General features: G+C 36.8%; 1 protein-coding gene and 1 long non-coding RNA gene across 4 annotated transcripts in view; one reads left to right on the forward strand and one right to left on the reverse strand.

Annotated features, from left to right (window-relative positions):
- LOC112624631 overlaps positions 1-23,406 on the reverse strand; it is a 94,588-nt gene extending 71,182 nt beyond the window's left edge. The window contains exon 1 of the long non-coding RNA XR_003119442.1: positions 23,352-23,406. This is a non-coding gene — a long non-coding RNA (uncharacterized LOC112624631). The remainder of the gene's footprint in view (positions 1-23,351) is intronic.
- Positions 1-26,061, forward strand: part of GALNTL6 (polypeptide N-acetylgalactosaminyltransferase like 6) — a 1,222,748-nt gene that overhangs the window by 894,772 nt on the left and 301,915 nt on the right. The gene's annotated exons all lie outside the window — the stretch shown is intronic.

The following is a 26,061-nucleotide window of genomic DNA, read 5'->3' on the forward strand; positions in this document are numbered from 1 at the left end:
ACTCCTCTCATTCTTCTTTTCTTACTGTCTCCTGTTGTAGTTAAGTGATTTTCTCTGGTAGTATATTTCAATTTCTTGTGTTTGCTTTCTATTTTTAGTTTTTATACTACAGGTTTTTGCTGCATGGTTATATAAAACCTTTTATGTTTTTAACAAAGTTATATTAAACTGATAACAACTTTATTTTCATCATAAAGAAAATAATAAATTTTATAAAAACTAAAAATCTCTACACTTTAGCTCTATTTCCCCTGAAATTTTGACTTTTTGTTGTTCCAATTTACATCTTTTTATATTGCCTATCTCTTAGTAATTTTCTCTGTGTTTTTACTTTCTCCAATGACTTTTATACTTCAGGTGTTTTTTGTTGTTGTTATTGTATGTTGGTATCTTTTTTTTTCCAGATTGAAGAACTCCCTTTAGCATTCTTGGAAGACCAATGTGGTGATGATGAATTTTCACAAATTTTGTTTGCCTTTGTGCTTCAAGGATAGCTTTGTTGGGTACACGATTCTTGGTTGGCAGTTTTTTTCCTGTAGCACTATGAGTATGTCATCCCACTTCTTCCTGTCCTGTAGGATTTCTACCGAGAAGTCTGTTGCCAGACAAACCAGATCTCTTTTCTATATTATTTATTTATTTATTTATTTTTTACTGCTTTTAGGATCTTCTATTTGTCCTTCAACTTTGAGAGTTAGGTTATTATATGCCCTGGGGTAGTTTTATTTGGGTTGAATCTGTTAATCTTTGACTGTACTATACCTGGATATATCTTTCTCTAGATTTTGTGAAGTTTTCTGTTACTGTGTCTTTGAATAAGCTTTCTACCCCTTGCTCTTTCTCAACTCCCTGTTGAAGACCAGTGACTCAGATTTGCTCTTTGTAGGCTATCCTCTAGATTTGTAAGCATTCTTTTTTCTTTTTTTCTCTTCTATTTATTTCTCAATTGCCTGTTTTCCAGATCACTGATTATTTCTTCTGCTTGATTCAGTCTGCTGTTGAGACACTCTAATGTATTTTTCATTTTGACCATTGTATTTCTATGCTCCAGGATTTCTGTTTGATGTTTTCAATTATTTCAAAATCTTTGTTAAATTTCTCATAAATTTCTGAATTTGTTTTATGTGACAAATCTTGAAATTCACCAAATTTCCTCACACTGCTGGTTTGAGTTATTGATCTGAGAGCTTACAGTTAAACATCTTATTAGGGTCAGTGCTGTCTCATTGTTTTGTCCATTTGGGAAGGCCATGGTTCTCTATCCACTCTTGTTTTCTGTAGACACATGTCTATGTCTTTGCATTTAAGGGAGAATTATTTATTCTAGTCTTTGCTTTTGCCTTGGTCTTTCCAGAGTACATCTCTCTGTGCAGGTTGACTGATGAGTTCGTTTAGTCCAAGACCACTGGCTCCTTTTTGGCATTAGGTGGTTTCCTAAGCCCAGGTTTGCCATAATTCTTGAAAAAGTTCAGAGTACTGCATATCCCAGACTGGGAGTATCCCAGACTGGGAGGATCCCAGTGGGGATACCCTGGCTGTGTAAGAAGGCTAGTTAGGAGTTTGTGCCTGGAATATTCATGAAGCACACCTTTGACAGCATAGTGGCCATGTACAGCCTCTCTAACTTGCTGTCTCCTTTGGCTGAGATGAAGAGAAGCCACAGAGTTTTGCATGCTGGCTCATTTTAGCCCCCCTCGGGAGTTTTCAACCTATATGCACTTGCAGTACTTCCTATGGGCTGGGGCAGGAATGGTTTTCTTGCAAAGGAACCCATGATGGTGGGGAAACTGGCTGTCTGCTTCTATTTCACTTTTACCTGTGTAGAAACCATCAGTCCACGGGGACTTTTCCACATGGTGCCTGGCAGTTTGGGGGAAGGGTGTTACAGTTAGAGTTTTATTCCTCTTACCTTCTGCTCATGATTTTTCATTTTTCTGTGGCCCCTGGAATTGTCACAGCCTCTGTTGTGAGTTTTAGAATATTGTTTATGGTTTATTTAGATGGTAAGTATTGTTCAAAAAATTCTTCAACTTTAAAAATTTTCTCAGAAGGTTGTGCCAAGTAGGCGTGTAGTATTTGTTGTAGCAGTGACAAACTACTACAAATCAGTAGTCACATAGATCTGCCCTATTGACACACCTCTTAAAATCACAAGTATAGTCCTGCCACTGATATGTAACCTCTTCTCACTACTTAGAAAAGGCAAAAGATTAAATCTTATCCAGCATACTTTTGAAGGCATAACTGAAATAATTAACATGGGTTAAATCCAAAAGAAAGGTGTTGCTTAAGAAATTCATTTTCAATCAACTAATCATAATGTCCACTTCCAAAATCTCTTTGTTAACTGTTGTTAAAGGCAAAATTATTCTGCATTTGTTAAAATGGTAAGGAAGACTTTATTCATACCTGTCAGGTCTATTGTGACAGGTGTCAAAACTGTTGCAATAGAGAGAGAGATTAGGCTCAACTCCAAATACAGCAATGACAGCTGGGGATTTATAGCCAACAAGCAGAGTAATTAGAAAATTACTAACAAGAGACATCAAGTATAGGGGAATTCTTGCCAAACCTATTTAACAAGATTCTTGCTGAAGGAGAGCCACAGTGATCAGATATCAAGGATGAGAAGATTCTCACTAAACTGACTTAGCACAATTCTTGTTACAGCTGGCCTATGTAGGTCCAGCAGGGTGGGGTCGGGGAGAACCAAAGTCAAGGTCTAGTTGAGGAGAGGCATCAGAGAAACCTGACTAAAGTTTGGTCAAGGAGAGATCCTTGTCACTTGGCTTGCATTTGATAAATAATATAATTCTCCTCACCATGAAAACAAAACTTTTTTTTCCCTCGCTTTGTTGCCCAGGCTAGAGTGCAGTGGCACAATCTCGACTCACTGCAACCTCTGCCTCCTGGACTCAAGTAATTCTCCTGCCTCAGCCTCCCAAGTAGCTGGAACTACAGGCACATGCTACCAGGCCCCCTAATTTTTCTATTTTTAGAAACGTGGGGTTTTGCCATGTTGCCAGGCAAACACTTCCTGGTCTTGAACTCCTGACCTCAAGTAATCTGCCCACCTCAGCCTATCAAAGTGCTGGGATTATAGGCCTGAGCCACCACACCCTGTCAAAATAGAAGTGTTTATAATGTTTGTAGTACAGGTATCATCCAGGCATTTCTCTACCAATGTATTAGCAGTGAGTCTGTACAGTTTATAGTTAAGAGCGGCAACTCTGAAACTAAATGGACTGGGTTCACATTTCAGTTCTGCCACTTACTAGCTGAATTACCAAGAAAAATGACTTAGCCTAACTTTCCCTCAGGTTCCTTGTCTGCAAAATAGGAAGAGTCATAATACATACCACATAGAGGGACTTTAAGAATAAATGAGCCAATATATAGGAAGAATCTGAACAGTGTCCCCTGCATGGTGAGCCCTAGTAATTTTAACCATTATTATTTGTAAGCTTTTGATTTGCATAAAGAACACAATTTCTTCAGTGGTTTTGATGAAAACATCTTATTCTGAGCATATCATAATTATATAGCTTCTGCTGAACAGCACAAAGCATGTTACATGTTTGTGAAAAATCTTCATCCAAGTTTTCTTTTTTCCAGTTCAGATCTCTTTCAAACTCTTTACTTCTTTATTGCACATTTGTTATTTGAGATGCCTTAAGGATCTTCTACTCTAAGTGGGATTTGAAGGCATTTTATCTTTTTCTGGAGAAAAAAAAATTGCTGAGTTCTTCTGAAGGGCATTCTTTTGAAAACAATTTTTTCTATGTTGTTCTATTGGCTTCTATTATTTATGTCCCTACTCCTTCATTTCATGTTTTACCCTGGGTGATTTCTTGTCCACATGCATGCTTGTTCACCCTACTCAAAAGAGTTGGTGATCACACACAAGTTTTCTCTCCTTCTGACCTTCTTGGTCCCTCCTCTCCCCTCACATTCAGAGTACCAGGCCTGCTAGAGCCTAGCAGTTCTCTTCTCCCTCTCTCCTCCATGCATCCAATCAAGCAAAATTGTAGGCAGTATTCACGGACACAATCAGTGCTGGAGAAAGTTGACAAAGAATAACGGAAGCAGGTGAAGTCATGCCACATAATGCATTTTAGCCAGTTGAAAAGGTTTATGGTGCATCCTCTAGTTCAGAAAAGTGCTTTCAAAGAAAGGTTTTCATTCTTGACAGCCCGACTTACCATGATCTTCCTTTAATAAGCACACAACAAAGGGTCCTGTAGGAGAAACAGGTGGGGCTGAGCTCACTCTGCGGATAAAACAAACAGTTCAGAGACTCTCAGCAGGTGAGCTTTGTTTTTGATGTGTTTATTCTCTGAAGTGCCTGAGCTGTCAGCAACCAGGACCCTCAGCCCAGACAGCTCCCCTGCCTACCTTCCTCCAGTGTGGGGAAAGGCTATCCATAAAGCAGGGCCCTAAATGATCTTTAAGATAACTTAAAGACACACTGATGGTTTTGTACAATGGCAAAATAATATTGGGATGAATTATGAAGTTAAATGTTAAAAAATTGAGACAGGAGGGTAATTTTTAAAACTGAGAAATCAACCAAAAAATCATAAAGGTGTAGATCGATAGATTTGATATGTATAATTTAAGGGAAAAAAAATTTGATGAAATTGACCAGAAAAACAAATGATTGTACCACACTGACAAACAAAGCATTAACATATTTATTATTAAAGGAGTTTTCACATTTGAATAAAAAATGATGAACACTAAAAGATTTTTAAAAAGCTGGCAATTCACAAAAAAATTTAATGACAAGTAAACATATGAAAAGCATTAAACTTCACTAAAAATTAAAAAGTATAAATTACTATAATAGATACATTAAAACTCATAAATTTGGTAATAATTACTTTTCTAAGATAATTTATATTGTTGGCAGGGTGTGAGAGAAAAGGAGCATTCTAACCCTTTGCTGGGGAGTGAAAATTAGAGAAACATCTTGAGAAAGCAATTTGGCAAACTGGAACAGCATTCTAAAAAATGTTGTTATATTTTGATTCATATCTATTTATTTATCATGAGGAAAGCAACGATGTGTTAAAACACACACAAGCATAAGGATTTTCATTTGAATTCTATCTGTAATAATAAAAGGTTGCAATCATGAATGTCCAAAAAAAGAGGAAGTTAAAATAGCTATGTCTTAAATACGATGAAGTACCATGGAAATATTATAAATCAAGTTTTCCCACCCAGTGTCAACAGCAAAATGATATTTTAACACTCAAGGAAAAATAAAATACCTCTCGAGTAGATATGGAAGCTTCAAGCTGTTTTAATTTTATCAGTTAAAATTATCCAACTATGTCTTGCTGTTTTGATTCCAAATTTATAAAAACTGATTCAAATCTGTATTGGGTAGTTTTGTTTTATTTTGCTGTTATAATTTGCTTCTAGGAGAATAATGTCTTCAATTTGGAACATGGAATAAGCTGGACCCACTTGATATGTAATTTTAATAAAATTATTAAACTGATAATTTTTAAAGTAAAATTTTATTTTATGAAAATTTATTCAAAATATCTAATTTCCCCAAATGAGTGCTAGAAGAAAAAACAAGGTAAAAGCCCATATTTGGCAGTACAACCTCAGTTATGTTAAACATTTATTCAACAATTATTGAACATTCAACAAATAGATATTGAGCTCCCATTGTATGCCAGGCACTCTTACAGGACTGGGGATACAACCAACAAGGCCAGCACCAACTAAGATATCTGCCTTCATTGAGCCTGCAACCTAGAGAGACAGCAAGACCCTTCTTAATAAACAAATGTGTAATATAAAAGAATTTTGGGAAGTGTTCTAGGGCAAAATAAGTGAGGGAAGAGAAATGGGGTGTATGCAATAGGAGGAATGTGACCGAATTTTAAAACAAGTAATCAAAAATCACTTACATGACATTTGGTCAAAGACCTAACTGTTGTATGGTTGTGAGAAAGTCAGCCTGTGGTCTGGGAAAAGCATTCCAGGCAGATGGAACGCCACATACACATGTCTTAGGGGAGAGTTTTCAGATGGGTTCTGTAAACGGTATAGAGATTACTGCCGCTGAAGCTGAGTCAATGAGGGAAGAGGAATGGGCTCAGGTCCTTTGGAGTCCTGGGGCCCTTTGAAAGGAATTTTCGTTTTATTCTGAGTGAAATGGGAAAAGAAGATTCTGAGTTCAGTTGTGGCACAAACTCAATGGCTTGCATTTCAAAGGAATCCCTCTGGATTTTGGGTGAATGTAAAATGAAGGGAGACAAACTTGAATGTGTATTGGGTGAACAAGATAGGGTTCCAGGATGATTCCAAGGGTTTTGACCTGAACAACAAAGTGATAGAGTTCTCCGTTCCTGAGGAGGAGTAGGTTTGGAAGGGACTTTTTTGTGAACATATTAATGTCCAAATTTTGGTACACACACACATTAGATTTCCGAGTAGATGTGCTGAGTGAGTAGTTATGTATGCAAGTACGCAGCTGGACTTCAAGGAGGCGCAGTCTGAGCTCGAGATTGGCACAAAGTCAACATACATATGGTCTTAAAGTCCATTAACCTAGATGAATTCATCAAAGGATGAGTGGAGAAGACATGAGGTCCAAAACTAGGCCCTTGGCCAATCCAACCAAGAAGTCAGGAAGATGAGGAGGAAGCAAAGGAGCGGGAGCAGGAGCAGCAAGGGAAACAGAAGGAAACCCAGAGCTATCCCGGAAGGAAGAAGAAGAGCATTTCAAGAGGATAGAGTGATCAACTCTGCCAGGTAACATGAGAGCTAAGAGTGAATTAGATAGGTATAACAATCAATATTTTTTTTCATGTAGATATCTGTGTAGGCGTGTAGGGTTGGGTGTGTGGGCATTTGGGTGGATGTGTAAATAGAAGGCCATAAAGCAAAACATTAATAGTGGTTGAACATGTATTACTTGTACTCTAAGAAAAAAACTTGTTATAAGTAAAATATAAGGAAATCATTAGAAAATTTAAGTAAAAATATGTTATAAGTTGTTTTCAGAAGCTTAGTAGATTTGATCATTCATGCCACATTATTGATTTGCCATTGTTTTTACATTAAGGATGCTTTTTTATGAAGAAAAAATAATGGAAACGATAAAAGTTCTGGTGGTCTTTGAGGTAATATGAGTTCCTAAACCATCCTTCCTTCATTAGATCACCTCATTTTGATATAAATGATAAAACAAGTTACTGTGTGAGATTTATCTCACAGAACCTCTGTGTCTGTGCCATTCGTCAAACTGGATTGTTAATGAGATTGAATGAGTTACATTACATATGCATTGAAAACAATGCTTGGAACACTGTATGCCTTGCATAACTATCACCTATCATAATTATTTGTTTAAAAGTTCTAAATAGCAAAACGCTGAGAGAGAAGCCACTGACATATAAAGTCAAGAACATAGATTTTGAAGCTGAACATACCTGAGTGTAAATCTCAGTTTTGCCACTTGCTTTCACCAAGACCTTGAGCAGATTATATAACCTCTGGCTTAATTTCCTTATTACAAAATGACCATAAAATATCTATTAGACTGGGAAGTTGGAATCTTTATAGTATGCAGTATGTCTGTGTCTTGGAAGGTACACAATGCTCCCTATCTTTAGAATTTATATTTGAAAACTTCTTGTTATGACATAAGTACATTTCAGTTAGTTATTTTCCCCTAGGTAACTATACAAGAAATTTAATACTATTACCTACTGTATCAGTCAGCGTTCTCCAGAAAAACAAAAGATTAAGATGTGTGTGTGTGTGTGTGTGTGTGTGTGTGTGTGCTGAGAGAGAGAGAGAGAGAGATTAATTTTAAGGAATTGGCTCCCATGATCATGGAGGCTGGCAGGTCCAAAGTCTGCAGAGTGAGCATCCAGCCAGTGTGAGTCCCATGAAAGAGCCAATGTTGCGGTTCAGTCCAAAGACTGTCAGCCAGCAGAATTCCCTCTTGCTGAGGGAGATCAGTCTTTTGTTCAACTTAGGCCTTCAACTGTTGGATGAGGCCCACCCACATATAAAGGGAAATCTGCTTTCCTCAAAGACCGCTGATTGAAATATTCCTCTCACCCAAAATCACCATCACAGGGTACTGTCGTCACTGTGGCCCAAACATGTTGATGCATAAAATTAACTATCACATCTTCTTTTAATCAGAAAGTGATATGAAAATAAAATATGGTCACTGAATCATAAATTTGCCTCAAGTCAGAAACGAGGGTGTCTGCCTAAGCCCATTCTTCTCTCTAATTAATCAACAAAGCCTGAACATGGTCCCCTTCAATGGATCTCAAATCCATCCCTAATCTGCCACCCCATTGTCATTGTCTTATTTAAACTGCCCTTCTTTCTCATCTTTACTAATGCAGTAGTGTCAGCTTCTCAAACTGTGGATTTCTTTCCTGTTAGACTCAAGCTTGAGTGTAGAGAGCTGTTCCACAAGAAAAACTGAGGGACATGCCGGGCGCAGTGGCTCACGTCTGTAATCCCAGCACTTTGGGAGGCCAAGGCAGGTGGATCACTTGAGGTCAGGAGTTCAAGACCAGCCTGGCCAACATGGTGAATCCCCGTCTCTGCTAAAAGTACAAGAAGTAGCCAGGTGTGGTGGTGGTGTGCACCTGTAATCCCAGCTACTTAGGAGGCTGAGGCAGGAGAATCGCTTGAACCCAAGAGGTGGAGGTTGCAGTGAGCTGAGATTGTGCCATTGCACTCCAACCTGGGTGACAGAGCAAGACTCCATCTCAAAAAAAAGGAAAAAAAAGAGAAAAAGACAAACTGAGGGAGAAGGACCATGCTAAAAATCACCCTTACCCTCTTCCTATCTCTTCATCTGTTTTCATTTTCCTCAATCCATCTTCCCTTTTGATCTCAGCAATTTTTTTGTTTAAATCAAGCATTCTTGCTTCAACTACCTCTTCACTTAGTCTCAAAAAGAAAACATGGCTTGGCTTTTTCTTCCAGCTCAGCCGGCTTGATATTTCTAAATGTTCCATAGGTTTATCTTTTAAGGGCACATCTGAGACTGACTAATAATAAAAGCTTTCTTTTTTCACACACTACCCTGTGCATAAATTTGATCTTTTAACTGAGACTCCAAGTCCCCAAAGTTAAAGGCTACCACATATTTATCTAAGTGCTTAGCTCAGGGTCAGACGTTTAAGAGATGCAAGTGACATTTTGTCTAATTGAAGGAATAAATAGAAACATAATGGTGGGGGTAGACCAGAGCTTCAATGCGAGATACACACACATACTCACACACATGCATAACCACCCAACAAGTTCACCTTGTCTGCTGCCTAGACAGAGCCAATTTATCAAGACAGGGAACCTGCAATGGAGAAAGAGTAATTCGCGCAGAGCCGGCTGTTCAGGAGACTGGAGTTTTATTATTACTCAAATCAGTCTTCCTGAGCATTCCAGGAAGTAGAGAGTGCTGATTGGTCAGGTTGGATATTGAATCACTGGGAATCAAAGTGAGGTTTTCTTGCTGTCTTCTGTTCCTGGGTGGGATTGCAGAACTGCTTGAGTCTGATATTTTGCAGACCCTGCACATCCCTCAAGTGCAGAGTCTACAAAATATCTCAAACACTGCTCTTAGGTTTTACAATAGTGATGTAATATAGGGAGGTTCAAACTCTTGCAGCCAGAGGTTGCATGGCCCTTAAGCCATAATTTCTAATCTTGTAGCTAATTTGTTAGTCTTATGATGACAGACTGGCCACCAGGAAATAAGAGGGTTTATTTTGGGAAAGGGATATTATTGTCTTTGTTCTAAACTATAAACTAAGTTCCTTACAAAGTTAGTTCAGCCTACATCCAGAAATGAACAAGGACAGCTTGGAGGTTAGAAGAAAGATAGAACTGGTTAGGTCAAATGTCTTTCACTGTCTCAGTTATAATTTTACAGTGGTGGTTTCACACCAAACACAAACACACACACACACACACACACACACACACACACAGGCTAATTTAGGTTCTGGTTCTGTTACTTAACTATTGGCTCGTGAGCAAGTAACATCACTAATCTTGCCTCATTTACAAAATAAGAATCATAATGCTCACGATACCTACCTGACAGAGTAAGAAAACCTTCAATACAGGCGGCCACATTTAGCCTTGCAGTCCAAGTACCGCATAACTTCAGAGAGAGCCACTGGCATGGATGGATGACAATGAGAATTATGCCAAGCCACTGCAATCTACTGGTCCTGTTGGAACTAAGGGATAAATGTAAAGTATTTGGGTCATGCCTTATTCAGAACAGTCTCTGAAATAAATAAATATATATTTATTTATTTATTTACATATATTTACCATATATATATATGCATGTATATATAGTACCTTTCCTTCCTACTTCCTTCAACAAATAGTGTCACTTGGGTAATATGGATTATATATAAATACAGGTTAGATGATAATACAGCTTAATATGTAGGGTTTTAATCAACATACGGAAGATGTGAGCCTAGACATCTAAGATTTCATATCAAAACCAGATAAAATATATAGTGTATTAATCCTTCCAAAAAAAGCTTGCAATTTTTCACATTCACTGTTAAATTACACTGATTAAAAAAAACAGAGAGTTAATTACACAAGCAGCTAAGCACCAGCCCTTTGAACACTAGTGCCGTTTTGTGTCATGTTTCACTACTATATTTGTTTTAAAATAGATAAAAATGGAGGAAGGCTGCAACTGAGGAGTATGTTTTCAATTATTCATGGGTCCATGTTGCATCGGTTATTCCTCTTTTCTATATCTGCAGCCGCTGCAGATCTTATTTGGGGTGCTGCCTCTTTCTGCTTTTCAAGGGAGTAGCATGCAGAATCTCCAGGAAGTCAAGGAGTATCACCATCAGGGTGCCTGACACACCTTACAGCAAGCAGTCCGCTCCCTACCTAGTGGCTACATGAAGACTCTTGAACAAAGTTAGACTTTACCGTATTAAAGAAGATGACCCCAACAAATGTCAAGCAGTATGCAGCTCCATAATATATAAACGTATAAGAAGGTATTAATCACTATTTTCTGCTGGCCTTTTGAATTACTGTATTCTGAAGTTCTTTTCAATCATTGTTTCTAATCTAATAACCAATTTTAATTTGCCAAAGAAGAAATAAAAGAAAAGGTATTCAAATAGAAAATAGGATGAGCACAGTGGATAAAGAATTGGGAAACTCAGGTCAGGACAGAATCAACTTTTTCTGAAAACGGCCCAGCCAATGGAACCCCTCAGATGAAATTAGTTTGGTCACAGTTCAGTAGACTACAGACAGAACCTTTCAATCAATACATAGGCCATTTAAAATTACTTGTTTGAAACTCAGTATTCTGGAAAGCAGCAGGATAAAAGGAGGGGAGGGTGGGGAAGGCCTGTTGGTGGCAATGGGTAAGCGGAAGGGCTATGCCATCTTAGAAGACTTTATGATAAACACTTGCCACTTCATGCATTTTAACATGATAAAATAATGATCCAAATATAAAATTTTGTGCATTTAAAGGACCTGAACATTTAGGTGGACTATTGAGATTTCTGATTCTCCATCATATTTCTTTTTCCACCACTGCTAAACCTGACAACTCCGAGTCTGACATTTACTCCAAAAAAGGAGGAAAACTAATCAAATTTTGTATAAAAGGTCAACACAATTCATTAAGATCTTCTGGTTTCAGATTTATACAGAATATCTAATGATTTCCACCAAAAAAATTGATGTATCTACTACTTGAGGCCAGGAATTATAATTTTGGGGTCTCTACTATGATTTAGACTGCCTCTTTTATTAGGCAGAATTTGGAAAATCTCTTACGGACATTGTCCTTTATGAAGGTAGTAAGAAAAGCAACACTGGTGTGTGTGGGAGGGTGTGGGGGGGGGTGTTCATGGGTGCATGCACACGCACATGTATGTGTGGACATGCCTGCATGCATGCTTAGAAGAACCAATGTTATTATGTTTCTGTGATCTATGTCTCTATGTTTCTATTAAGATGAGAAAGGCCAGCATAAAAGAGTGCAGGTTCTGCAAACAGCAGGCAGAGATACTAAACTAAGGGTGAAAGGAAATAAGATTTGTGACAGCATTTTGAGAATCAAGGGTACTCTCCAAATGTAAGGAGGTGGTGGTATTGTGGTATTCTTATCACTACTAGTATTTATAAATAACCAGAAGAAAGCAAACCTATGTCTTTTGTATTCAGAGACCAGTTGGTCAGGCACATATTTTTCTTACATTTCAGTGCATAATTAATGACATTATAAAAAGGCATTCTTAGTTAACAATTCTCTTTAAATCCTGGGGATTGATTTATATCCTACTTTTTACAATGAAAAAGATAACTAAATGGTCCTGTTTGTAGTTGTTAGATCCATGTTCAGTGACATTTTTGGATCTGATGTTGGTGTTAAAAGGTCTTTCAAACATTTGTGGACTAAATGCAAAGAACTACATATGACTTTGTGAGTTAATCCAAACAAACTAAGTACACTATGTTACTTCATGAAGTAAGTGTTTAATGACAAACTGAAGTTATAGTTCTCAAATAATCATGGTATTTAGTAATTATCTACAGATTGGCATTCAGATGCTGTGAATGGTAATGAGAGAGATCACATGGGAATTAAGAGATGTTCTAGACCAGCTTTTCACACCTGTAGCAATGTGGCAATTTTGCTCCCCCACCCCACCCCAACAATGCCAGGGTGGGACATTTGGCAAACTCTAGAGATATTTTTTATTGTTATAACTAACTGGGAGAGGTGCTGGTGGTGTCTAGTCTGTAGCGGCTAGAGAATGCTCGTGACCATCCTATGCACATCCTAGACAGGAAAACCCATACAACAATAGCTAGCTAGTCAGATGTCCACAGTGCCTGGGCTAAGAAGCCCTGCTGTAAGCCAATGCTTCTCAAACTGTAGTTCATGGAGCAGCTACCGGATCCCCAAAACCCAGTCCATGATATGAGCTTACCGAAATGTAAATCAACTAGGTCACAGAGCAGTTCAGCTGACATGTTTTATAATAAGGCTCTCAAGGAAGGAAACAGTGTATTGAATTACATCTTGATGAAAGCTCATTATCTCCTGGATGACTGACGCCCAGAGTAGAATTGTTTTAAGCCAAACATTCCCAGTCGCTCCATTGGGTGGTCTCTGCTCACTCCATAACCCAGCCCATGATTTTTCAGAAGATAAATGTATCCCTAGCACAGCAGACCACTTTACATTGTCACAGAGTATTTTCCCAATCCTTAACCTTCTGTTCTGTACCGCATTAAGGAAAACAAAGATTTTAAGTGGGCTTTGACTGAAGTGTATGCACTTGTGAAATGCAAAAACCACAGCAAAATTTAAAAATTGTACAAGTCAAAATTATTTGAAAGAGAAGTAGCCATTGTTACTGGTTTAGTAAGTCTAAGTCCATCTAAGTCTCACTACGGAAAAGACAATTTAGTTATTTTCTCTTTAGTCACCCATAATTATTCTACAAATTCCTTGCATAGTTTATCTCATTTTTCATATGCTATGTATTTTCATTTGTTAAAATGTGACTGATAAATAATCTGTTGATATAATTGATTACAGAATCATAGTTTTAAGTCAGCACCAAATACAAAATTTTGTGGATGCCCCCATGTAATAACATTGTAAGGATTAAATTCCTGGGCCGCAGCATGGCAGCATGAATGATATCCTACCAGTTTTAAGTATAAATTACTCATTATGTGAATATATCTCTAAGTTACAAAAAAGTCAATGTAATTTAATTTTCAGTAGCCAAAATAAAGCCTTAGCCAAATTAAGCCTTAGCCAATATACTTCATACTTTTAAACACAACTCTGAAATACTCCAGTAACTTTAACATTGGATTTATACTAACAAAAGGGCATCATGCTAGAAAGAGTTTGCCCTTCACATATTCTACGTAATCATGGCACCATGAGGAAAGCTATATTTACTACACTTGACTCAAATTTGATCCTCATTAAACGGGACCAAAAGCCATTTCCCAGAGAATGGGCATCAAGTGATCAATGTGCTAAAGCAGTCCATATGAACTATAGCATAGATTGGTGAAAATGAACAATGAAAAGTTGTTAAGAATCAATAAAGATGGCAGATGAGCACCCATTGGCGAGCTGAAAAGAGAGCGGGGAAAAGGAATGCCTATTTTAGGGTTGATATACATTGGAAAATCCAGAATGAATGAAATAAAATATACCAACTTGCTACTGCAATTGCCAGCACTACTATGTATATAACATGCATGGACACACAGATATTGGAAGAGAATATAAAAAGCCTTGGGAAGTAAAGGGTTTCTAAGCCATGACTCGAACTAACGCCATAAAACTACTTACTAAATGGTATCCTGGTGACTTGAAAAATTAACACATTTTCCAAAAATCTTAATGGACTCCCCAAAATATACTGAAAAACAGAAAAACCCTAGGAGACTTTAAAGGATAAAGAAATCACAGCAAAGTCTCCTCTCAGTGATTAAGGGTGTGTGTTTATATGTGTGTCTATGTGTGTGTATAAATATCCTACATTTTTTGTTCCAATGATTGATTTACCAATTCAGTCACTCAGTTGTAAAAGCTTTTAAATTTATACAACTATAGTTTCAAAATTACAAATGTCGGCAACATAACTACAGTATAATATTAAGAATGTTTGCATACACTGGAAACTAGGTGGTAGAATGACTTGTTTTATATACATCTATTAAAGTTTTGGTGAATAACTGCATTTCTATTGTGCAGATACTTCCAAAGAATCTACTTCATCATTATGATGATTCAGGACTTTAAAAGAGGGAAGTTAAGTTGTTAATATTTTGTGCTAAATATACATTTCCTGGTTTATACACTGTCATATCATAATTTCAAAATGAAACAAATATATGCAGGAATAAATAATACTTAACCTTTAAAACAGTCATCTGGGCCTGGCACAGTGGCTCATACCTGTAATCCCAGCACAGTGGGAGGCCGAGGTGGGCAGATCACTGGAGACCAGGAGTTCAAGCCCAGCCTGGGTAACACAGGGAGACCCTGTCTACAAAAAAAAAAATTAAAAATAATATGAGCCAGGTATGGTGGCGTGTGCCTGTAGTCCCAGCTACTCAGGGGGCTGAGGTGGCAGGATCACTTGAGCCTGGGAGGTTGAGGCTACCATAAGCCATGATCATGAAGACCCGATCTCAAAATAACAAAAAACAGTCATCTGTAAATATGGAAAAACTGTCACGTGTCAAAAGAATCCCATATTTGTTTTTAAAAAATAACAGCAATAGATCATCATCTTCCTATTGCCGCTGCAGATTCAAAGTTTTAGGAATAAGAGAATCTTCTTTAAAAGATAAATTTCTACACAATTAAGGCAATCACATATGCAAAGTGTTTGTAAAAACAACTCATTGAGTTGTTCATTTAGCAACTCAGTGAAACACTCCAATTTGTATTACATTTAAATTACTACATCAGGATGGGCAAATGGCCAAACATCTTTCTTTTGAAAGACATCAAAAGGAGTTACCCTTGTAGGTTAATTTTTGTGTAATTGCTTAATAATGTATACATTTAAGTTATAATTGAGCACAGCTTAGAAAAGAAACTAGTACCGAAATTAGCCCTTTCTACTTTCATAAAAAACAGACATACTCAAAATGAATCGGGCCTATCTGCACACCCAAATCTCAGAAACAAGCATGAATTTTCAAAATGCACACATAGTAAAAAACATTTCAATTAAGGTCAGAAAAACCCGAGTTTTAATCCTTGCCCTACCATTTATTTAGTCGGCAACCGAGAACCAATCATAACACTCCTTTAAAGCCTCAGTGCTGTCATTTGTAAAATGGAGAATAAAACACTTTTATAACTTTTTGATGGAGATAATTGAAGCAATGTATATAATGCATATATCCCTATAGACACACATAAAACAAACAAACAAAAAAAAACACTGCTTTCTCCTCTACTTTCCTTATTGCTACTAGAACACGTTCTTATAAAGATTTCACAACTTCTAAATGCAGGTAGAAAATTAGAATAGCATACTTGACTCAGAATGGGTGGTGTGGCTTAATGACAGCAGTTTGCCAAATTCTTAGATATAAGATATATTTTAGGCAATCTATTATTACTACAAATGTTACCAGAAAGAGGTCTGGATCCAGACCCCAAGAGAGGGTTCTTGGGTCACATGCAAGAAAGAATTAAGGGCAAGTCTATAAAGTGAAAGCAAGTTTATTAGGAAAGTAAAGGAATAAAAGAATGGCTACTCCACAGACAGAGCAGGCCGGAGGGTTCCTGGTTTCCCCTTTTTATGCTTATTTCTTGGTGACATGCTAAACAGGGGGTGGATTATTCATGCCTCCCCTTTTTAGACAATATTGGATAACTTCCTGACATTGTCATGGCATTTGTAAACTGTCATGGCGCTGATGGGTGTGTAGTCGTGAGGATGACCAGAGGTCACTCTCGTGGCCATCTTGGTTTTACTGAGTTTGGCCAACTTCTTTACTGCAACCTGTTCTATCAGCAAGGTCTTTATGACCTGTATTTTGTGCTGACCTTGTACCTCATCTTGTGACTTACAATGCCTTAACCATCTGGAAAGGCAGCTCAGTAGGTTTCAGCCTCATTTTGTTACAGGGCTTTTCCGTAGTTCAGCTAATGACAGGGTCCTTGTCTGTCCAATGGCCATGAAAATTTAGGCTCACAGACGGTTTAAAGGGAGAGTAAAGCAGGGTTTTATTGACTGAAAAAGGAATAAAACGTGGAAACAAGGATCCTCCGCAAGGCCAGAGTCCCCTGCTGGAGTGCTTCCCGCCTCCATTCAAATCCCACCTTCCACACAGGAAGAGGAGGGGCCAGGCTCCTCCCTGCTGCAAACGTCCTGAACTTCCCGAGGTTCCACCTCAGTGGGCAAGCTAGTTAGTGTCTCCAGGTTCCCCCCTCCCACCTGGTTGTCTCAAATTGACCCAGCTCCTATTCAAGATGGAGTTGCTCTGGTTCACACATCCCTGACACAAATATGCAGAATTTGTCCACAAGGATTTTCCCCCTGGAACACCAGAATAACACTGCAAATGAGAAACTTCTTCCAAATCAATATAAACAAAAATTTAAAAGGCTGACTATATTAATTTTTTAATCAAACTAATCAGGCATATAGACAGCCCTGTAGGATCTGAGTGACCCTCTTCAATGCTTTGCTCTTTAGTAGTAAATAATCAGAAAATTATTTCACCTCTCATTGTTAGTCAATCTCAATTAAAATATTACCACCACTTATTCTACCTTTCTTATCTAAAGAAGTTATTTGTGTGTTTGTCTTTTTGTTTTATCCTTTGGGAGAACCTAGAGTCAGCCTTTTAAGAAATCAGCTTGGTGCTATAATTTTCATGGTTGATTCCTCCTAATAGAATTAGAATTACCAGGTATCTTATGCTTTAAATGTAGCATGTCACCATAGAAATGGCAGAAGAAAATATTAAGTATTTCTCCTTCTTTCTGTCTCTATGTTTAGGAACTATAAAAATGTATTCAGTAATAGAAGTGCATAAAAAGCATAAGACAGTTTGAAAAATGGAAGGACGCTTCTAAATTGCTTTGTGAATCTAAAATGTTATGGCATAAATGTCACTTATTAGTCAATAATAACATTTGAAGAGATTCTAACCCAAGATAGTCATAGATTTTATTTTCAGCACATCTTTCTTTAACATCTGTTCCACAATGATAACCCTTGGAAACCAAATACTCGGAAGAAAAGGCAAGGGTAAAGAGAAGGGGGCAGAAAATAAAAGAGGAAGAGAATATCTACAAAGGTATTTAATCCTTTGAAACAACTTCTTCTTAGCATGAATTCCAAGAAAGAATAAACACACTTTCTTATATATTAGAGTTTCTTTAAAATTGCAGAAATACTAACATAGAAAATAAGTGTTTCAAGTTTTAAAAAACATAGGGAAACTATCAGATGATTTCAATCTTCAGCTTTCTTAAAATCTTCCTTAGGGAAAGACCATACCAGGTATCAGTAGAGTTGGTTACAGCTATGTCATAATTTGTGTGTATGTGACTGGGCATGACAGAATCATTAAGGCCTTACAATTCTAGGGCACATTTAACAGTGGGTTGTCCTGTATTCTTTGTCAGCTCAAGTGAATGCTGTGAGTAGATAAACACATTAAATGACTGTCATTAGATTCATCTAAATCAATACTTTATGTGGTCTTTTAGATGCAGGTGCACCAAACAGCACTCTCTCTACTTCTCGTTATGTCTAATCAAGCACTGCATATGCAGTGCAGCTAGAGTGGTAGGGATAATGAATTTATGTTAAGCATTTTTCCAAGACTCCACTGCCAGCATCATTAGGGCTTTGCTAAATAGAAGAATTTTGTTGCTTAGTAACACAAATATTGCAATGGAGGTGGCGGAAGGCTATTTTTTTGGGGTGGGGGGTGAATCTTGACTCCCTAATTTACTTTCAGTCCTGCAAGAACAGAGTTCTGATTAATGATGTGGCTCCTTTCTGACAATGTGATCAGTCTATCTTTTGTATACCCAGCAATGTACAAACCAAACCCCAGTTGTGTTAGAAATCTTTGTCTTTAATAGATTCAACTCTCTTATGTTTTTATCAGCCTCACCACTAAAATTAAAAAGCAGTATCCTCACAATACTATAGCCCAGGTTTAATTGTATAGAAACCTACTCTAAATGGGGGTTGTATATCTTAAGTGAAACTTGTATGCAATCTAAAATAAATAAATATGACATGTACATATGACAAATAAATGGTGATAACAAGGTAACACCCTTCTAAGAATAAGCTTTATAAAGCATTGGTAAAGTTGGACAAATCTCTTTAGAATGATATTTTTTACATTTTTTAAAAATAATCGCTCTAATGTGTTCTTTGACTCCACTGAGACACCAATCCACTTTCATAAAATAGCTTGAGTATCGCTCTCTCTTTCTCTACCTCGCTCTCTCTTTCTCTACCTCCCTCTCTCTTTTTCTCTCTGCAAATGAAAATATAAGAAAAGATCAGAAAACATATTGAAAAATCGAAAAAATAATTTTACCTACATGTACCATACCATAAGTGAACTCTAAAATTGGCTCTAGCCTTCTGGTCAACCAAGGCAAAAAGGAAACAGTATGCTTTGAACAAATCCTTTGAATAAATATTATTTTGAATTTGTGAATGAATACAAACTTTTCCCAGAGCTAACATGAGGAAGAAATTTAGCAACATGTTGGAGAGTCGGTTTCTGCATAAGTTTTCTATTGCTGCCATAACAAATTATCATATGCTTTCTGGCTTAAAACAGTACGATTTTACTATCTTCCAGTTCTGTAGGTGAGAAATCCAACATGGGTCTCACTGGGCTAAAATCAGGGTGTTCGCAGGGCTATGTCACTTCTGGAGGCTCAGGAGGAGAATCAGTTTTCTTGCCTTTTCTAACATCAAGAGGGTGCCCACATTCTTTGACTCATGTATATTAGCCTCCATTTCAAACCTGTAAGTTGAATTTATTCGACCACTCTTCCATAGTCACAGTTTTCTCTATAAAGGATCCGTTTGGTTAGGTTGAGACTACCCACATAATCCAGGATTATGTCTCCATCTCAATGTCCTTAATTTTAATACTGTAAAGTAACACATTCACTGGTGCTAGATATGAGAAGGTGGACATCTTTTGGGGGGTCATTATTCTGCTAACCACAGTATTATATAATAAAAAAGAGGACCTCTATTGTCAGACCTGAATTTGAATACTGCCTCTCACAATTACTAGCCTTGCGGCCTTCTCATACTTATTTAACCTCATGAGCTTCCGTTTCCTCATCTAATCACAGGAAATTATAATATGGGATCTAAGATCTTGTTGTGGAAAGGGATATGTCAGGTACTTAGCACAGAACTCAATACACCATAGTTACTATTGTTTTAGTTGATCTTTTATCTTTTTTTTGTAAAAGCCAATGCGATAAAATTGAATTGCCTTCTAAGTCCTAAGCTTATACTGTCCTAGCACACATTTTTTTTCTGATTACTTAATTTGACAGCAAAATAAAACTTTTATAGTGCCTTGAAGAATGAATGGCTAATGTGTTGCATCAACCCTTTCTCTTAAATTCCCATTTCCTCAACCATATTTTTTGGCAGATGCTGAGTAACAATCAATTAAGTTTCAGCTCCCTGGTACAAATCCAATGTGTAGGTATTATGTATTATTGACAGTAGAAAAATCCATTCACTTTAGGTATCAAAGAGTGAAGTGGTGGTTTAATATTCTTTTTGTGAAAAATAAGTGGCCTAACAAATTTTCTTCCAGAAAAAGAAATATATTTTTTCAGCTACAAAAGTACCTCTGTACAGGTTCACTGATAGGATATATCAGTGAACAAGAGAGATTTATAGGGATAATAATGGTACTTAACTTCATAAAATGGTTGTGAGGCTTTCTCAGCAAAGCTCTGGGTCTGGCAAAATGTCAGGAAACCATGTGAAACACTGGAAGGACAGGTTGGCCTTGGTAAAGATCCTAAGTCACCATGTGGGAGAAATGTGATATCTTTCCAAAAGAGTGAACAGAACCCTTACTAATTCCCCAATCCTGTACACTATTGCTCAAACCTACCTCACCCTATTAAATCAATCACTTTTGGTGCTATTTAGACATGATTCTAGATTTCAATCCTTCTTCTCAACTTCTCCCACTCACATCGTCACTCCTTTATTTCAAGCCATTAGTCTATTATACAAGGTATCATTTGGAATTTATTCAAACCTAAGCAACACAAAGTCCATCCAATAGTAGCTTAAACAAGATAGGCTTTTTCTCATGTAACATAAAATCTAGAACTAAGAAAACTCAGGACTAGTGAGCAGTCAATGATTATCAAAGACCCAGAGTGACCCATCATGAATGACAACACCTTTGTGAAGCGTCCGAATCAGTTAGTTGGGCTCTCTCCCTGTGTTCAACTTTCTATATTAGCTTTTGCACAACTGTCTTGTGCTTTTTCTGTTTCCAAGTGTCTCCCACCTCCACAGTCTGAGATTGCTTAAATTAAGCCTTCCGATGCTCTTCCTGACACACAGGAAGACCTCAGTAAATTTGTATAAAAATTAATTAAATGAGTAACTTAAGAAGGGAAGTTATTGAAGTGGTTAGCCAAGTACTAAAGAATCAGTTTTGATGTCAAAATATGGCAAGAGGTCCAAAGTTTGGGGAAAAGATAGAAATGATTCGGAAACTTGAGAAAGAGAAAAAGAAATAAAAGGTGAAAAGTTCCAGGAATCTGGGATTCAGGAATCAAATTGTGAAATCCAGGAATCTGGGCACCAAGAACAAGAGCAAGAAAGGAGCTTGAACATTATCAGGGTGCTAGCAAGATATCACCTGGGCTCTCCTTCTTCCAGGACACCTAGACATGATTTCACACAACTTTTCACAACGAAGGAAGTCTTCCTCTCCCCCAACAGCCAAAATTTTCTGGGTTTTCTTCAAGTATTTTTCCCTGTCTCCATGCTTCTGTTAGTACTGAATTAGTTTTGGTCATGAATTATTTCTCTATTCCATATAGCAATTTAGGGGTAATTCTCATCTCCTTCCTTAGTTCTTTGAAAAAATCCACATTTACATGTACAGGAGACACTACAGAATATCTATGAGGATTAATGAGGATTTTAATTACAAAAATTAATAAAAGCAACTTCCAGCTGCATATTACATAGTCCTAGTACTAAGTATTTAGGCTCTCCATACCACCCCCAAACTTTTTCACCTTCTACTGTACCTTAGGCTCCACACATTCTTCTAGTTGTAGAAATCCAAAATTTCTCAGAGCATATCAGGAAAAACAACATTACTCCTAAACTTAGCTTTGAGTCCATTTTTCTTATCTAAATCAAATAAGGATCTTCTTCTCAACAGATACAAGGCATTGTAATATAACTAGAGACACTCTTTGTCAAAGATAATCAAAATTATAAACAGTATAAATGTTCCCAATTAGGCCAAAATCTTGAGATACTGTATTCCTAACTTAAGATAAAAATTGGGTTGAAAATATGATCAAACGTTAGAATTAGATGTGGAAAGATTAGAGATAGGCTTAGAGTTTCTTGACAAATGTTTAACAATCTTGTGTTATGCTTTAAAGAGATTTGGATTTGGTTAATGAACGATAAACAGCCATTTCCTCATCTATGAAAAAAAGTATTCATTCCGCTAATATTTGTCATGCTTCTATGATATGCCATATAATGTTCTAAACTTGTAGATATATCAGTGAACAAGAGAGATAAAATATGTACTCTGACAGAGGTTAGAGGTTTATAGGGATAATAATGGTACTTACTTCATAAGGTTGTTGTGAGGATTAAATTATAAAATGTATGAAACCGCCTTAGAACACTGCCTGGAATATTGTAGAAGTTTCAATGATTATAATTGAGGCAGCGTTCCTTTCGCGGAGGCACTAGCTGTGGGGAGTCTGTTCATTTAGGGCCCTAATTCAGCGATGGATGAATAAAGGTACACTGACACACAGATATTCTGCTCTGCCAGTCCCGCTGAGGGTTAGAGCCGCTTACAGGCTTCCTGCTGAGCCCTGTAAACAGTTCCGACTCTGCCCTGATCAGCTAGTGAGGCTTGCATTTATTCGGTGACTAATTAACAAAAGTTGTAAGTAAATACCACTGGAAGGTAAAGATTAAAGGCTAGGTTCCAGGCCTAAAGCAAACACCATTTGCAGGTAATAAACTTCTGCCGACCCCCTTCCCGCCGGTAGGAGGCAGTAAAGTACCCACAGTAGGACAAAGGTCAGTCTTAAGACCATATAAGTAAATAGGTTAGTAAGAGAAACTTCCCACATTGCTCTGTACTTGCACCCTAATCCTTCTGGCTCCTGCAGAGTTTGACTGCCTTCAGCCAAGCAATCTGAGGCTATGGAAACTCTCAGGCCTTCCAAAAGAGTTTTTGGCTATTATTGTAACTATCTAAATATTTTTTCCACCAGCCTGATTGAACCCCAACATATAATAATAATTATAATGTAAGATGATTATATTCTGATGAGAACACTTGATCAAAGTAGAGTGATGAAGAATAGGAAAGTTCTTGACACGTAGAGATGAAAATAACGGAAACTTATCACGATCCATCCAATTCAACACATATTGATTGAGAGCCTATTATATATCAGACAGTGTTCTAGGAGCTTGAAATACAGAAACGATCAAAAAGAAAGAACTCAAAAGTTGTCAGAACATGTTTCTTACCTGGTGGATGAGGTCCCTATTCTCTCTCTAATAGTCCCTGCTTCTGTGAGCTTAACCACAATTTCAAGTGATCAAATGTCAGGTCATCTTCATTAATGATTATTGTTAAGCATTTCTATTCACTAAAATACATTAACTTTCAGTAATCAAGTATAAGTGACTCTCAAAGGAGAAAGAAATTCCACTGGTATTCAGATTAAAAACTTAAACAACTGGAAAACTACAAAATGTGTAAATGAGGTTAAAAGTATTTAAATAACAAAGAATATTTTTCTACCTTAATATTAAAGTTAATGAAATTAATAGTAAAATTCTTTTCTCTCAGTTGTCATTCTGTGTCAACACAATTTATGACTTGACCCACGCTCCTTGTGTACCTATAGGAAAACCTGGCCACTCCACTGTTTTAAGAAACAACCTGTAGTCATCCACAAGTCTCACCTCTGTAAATTCATCTACAGAAAGTCATATACTTGACACCACACAACTTTCTCCCATTCTAGTCCCATTTTTTCAAGAGCTGCCAAATCTAAAGGAAGGATAATTATTCACACACTAGAAATGAATTCAGTATATAATCATAGGAAAATGCTCAGATTCACTAACGAGCAAATAAATTCAAATTAAAACATTGAGGCATGAGGTATGTATTTAATCTAATAAATTAGCACAAACAAATCCTGTTCTTATAAAGGTAATTCCCAAAACTGTCAAGAAAGAAGGAAAATTGGTAATCCCATATTGCTAATGTCAGTGTTAATTGGCCCTTAAGGAATAAATCTAACAAAGTATATCACATGCTATTAATTTTTTCATATGCTTTGAACAAGTAACTCAATTTGTTGTGTTGTAGTATTTTATCCTAATTTTGAACAAAAGCATATGCATGAAGATGTTAACACCATTATGTATATTAATAAGAACAGAAATAATTTAACAATAAGAAAACTCTTAATTCTAGCACATTATTCAAGCATTAAAAATGTTTTTTAAAATACTTTTCTTTTTAATATTTAAAATAGTTTGATATTAAAAATATTTCTTTTTATTGATTTTTTTAATTGAGGTAAAAAATACCATTTTTACTATTCTTTTTTTTCTTTTTTTTTTTGAGATGGAGTCTTGCTCTATCACCCAGGCTGGAGTGCAGTGGCGATATCTTGGCTCACTGCAACCTCCGCCTTCTGGGTTCAAGAGATTCTCCTACCTCAACCTCCGGAGTAGCTAGCACTACAGGAGCCTGCCACCACGCCCGGCTAATTTTTTGTATCTTTAGTAGAGACGGAGTTTCACTGTGTTGGCCAGGATGGTCTCAATCTCCTGACCTTGGCCTCCCAAAGTGCTGGGATTACAGGCATGAGCCACCAAGACCAGCCCCATCTTTACTATTTTATAATTCATATACTAGTGTATAATTCACTAGTAATAAATACATTTATATTCTTCTTCCTTTTCCCTTTTATCACTCCCTCTTACTTTCCTGGCCCCTGATAACTACCAATCTACTGTCAATCTTCATGAGATCCACTTTTTTAGCTCTCACATGGGAGTGAGAACATGCAATATTTGCCTTTTGTGTTTGGCTTATTTCACTTACCATAATAGGCTCCAGTTTCATCCACATTGCTGAAAAAGATGAGATTTCATTTGTTTTATGGCTGAATAATATTTCATTGTATGTATATGTATATATACATTGTTCAATATGTATATATACATATTGTATATACATATACAATGAAATATATGTGTATATATTACATTTTCTTTATCTGTTTATCTACTGATGGGCATTTAGGTTGATTCCATATTTTGGCTATTGTGAATAGTGCTGCAATAAACATGGAAGTGCAAGTATCTCTTTGATATTTTGATTATCTTTCTCTCAGATATATACACCATAGTAGAATTGCTAGACAATATGGAAGTTCTACTTGTAGGTTTTTGAGGAGCTTCCATAATGTCCTCCACAGTGGCTATACTAATTTACATTCCCACTCAGTGTATGAAGGTTGCCCTTTCTCCATATCCTTGCCAACATCTGTTGTTGCCTGTCTTTTTGATACAAGCCATTTTAACTGGGGTGAGATGATATCTCATTGTGGTTTTTCTTTGCATATCCCTGATGATTGAAGATGGTAAGCACTTTTTCATATACCTGTTGGCCATTTGTATGTCTTCTTTTGAGAAATGTCTATTCAGATCCTTTGCCCATTTTTAATTTGATTATTTGAGTTTTTAAATTATTGAGTTGTTTGAGCTCCTTATATATTCTAGGTATTAATCCCCTTTCAGATGGATAGTTTACAGATATTTTCTCCTATTCTTCAGGTTGTCTATTCACTTTTATTGATTGTTTCCTTTGCAGTTCAGAAGCTTTTTTAGCTTTATGTAATCCCATTTGTCTATTTCTTCTTTGGTTGCCTGTGCTTTTGAAGTCTTACACACACAAAAAAATATTTTCTCAAGCAAATGTCCTAGAGCATTTTCCTAAAGTTTTCTTCTAGTAGTTTCATAGCTTCTGGTCTTAGATTCAAGTTTTTAATCCATTTTGATTTAATTTTTATGTAGGGTAAGAGATAAGGATCTAGCTTTATTCTTCTACATATAGTTAGTTACCCAGTTTTCCCACCACCACTTATTGAGAAGACTGTTTTTTCCTCATTGTAAGTTTTTGGTGCCTAAGTTGAAGATGAGGTGGCTGTAAGTG

The sequence above is a fragment of the Theropithecus gelada genome, chromosome 5, assembly GCF_003255815.1.
Source record: "Theropithecus gelada isolate Dixy chromosome 5, Tgel_1.0, whole genome shotgun sequence".
NCBI classification, from domain to species: domain Eukaryota; kingdom Metazoa; phylum Chordata; class Mammalia; order Primates; family Cercopithecidae; genus Theropithecus; species Theropithecus gelada.